We start from the raw sequence: 688 nt of genomic DNA on the forward strand, positions 1-688 counted from the left end.
TATATATATATATATATATATATATATATAAGCACACGTACATATACATAAATATACGTATATATAAGAATGTCCACTCACACGGCATATATATAGTCATGCATACACATACCGCATATTTCTCAACATAGTTTGTTAATGTACTAAAGAATAATATATAAGCATCTCGAACAATAATACCTCTAACTGTTACTAAGGAAATGCCCCAAAATTTTTAGTACATAAACGTACACACAAACTCACACATATCAAGTGTGCGCGCGTGCAGTTTTATGCCTTCTGTCATAATTTTATTTAAATAATTATTTATTCTGCTTATCATTCTTGCTGTTTTTTTTCTTTTCAGTTTTCAATACTCATATGCTAAAAAGATAATGAGTAAATCCGACTGAAAAAAAAAAAATCTTTTAAAAATGTATTTTCCCTAATTGTATTCTATTTCCTTTCGTTTCTAGCCTCCTTTTCTCGTGTCTCTCGCTTAATTTGGTTTCTAATGGTTTATATTTCCTTTAAGATAATGGAAAACTCCATCTCTGCACTTTTTAATGTAGTCATATTTTAGCAATCTTTAGCTTATAATAATACTTTTACAGAAATCAGTATTACTTTCTGTCTGGGAAAAACGTGAATGTGTATGTTTGTGTATATATATATATATATATATATATATATATATATATATATATAT

The 688-nt window shown here is 26.6% G+C and overlaps 1 protein-coding gene across 1 annotated transcript in view; it reads left to right on the forward strand.

Moving 5' to 3' along the window:
- The window catches only part of LOC106880012 (inactive tyrosine-protein kinase 7), a 418,974-nt gene that overhangs the window by 131,825 nt on the left and 286,461 nt on the right, over nt 1-688 (forward strand). The gene's annotated exons all lie outside the window — the stretch shown is intronic.

Source organism: Octopus bimaculoides, chromosome 5 (genome assembly GCF_001194135.2).
Source record: "Octopus bimaculoides isolate UCB-OBI-ISO-001 chromosome 5, ASM119413v2, whole genome shotgun sequence".
In the NCBI taxonomy this organism is placed as follows: domain Eukaryota; kingdom Metazoa; phylum Mollusca; class Cephalopoda; order Octopoda; family Octopodidae; genus Octopus; species Octopus bimaculoides.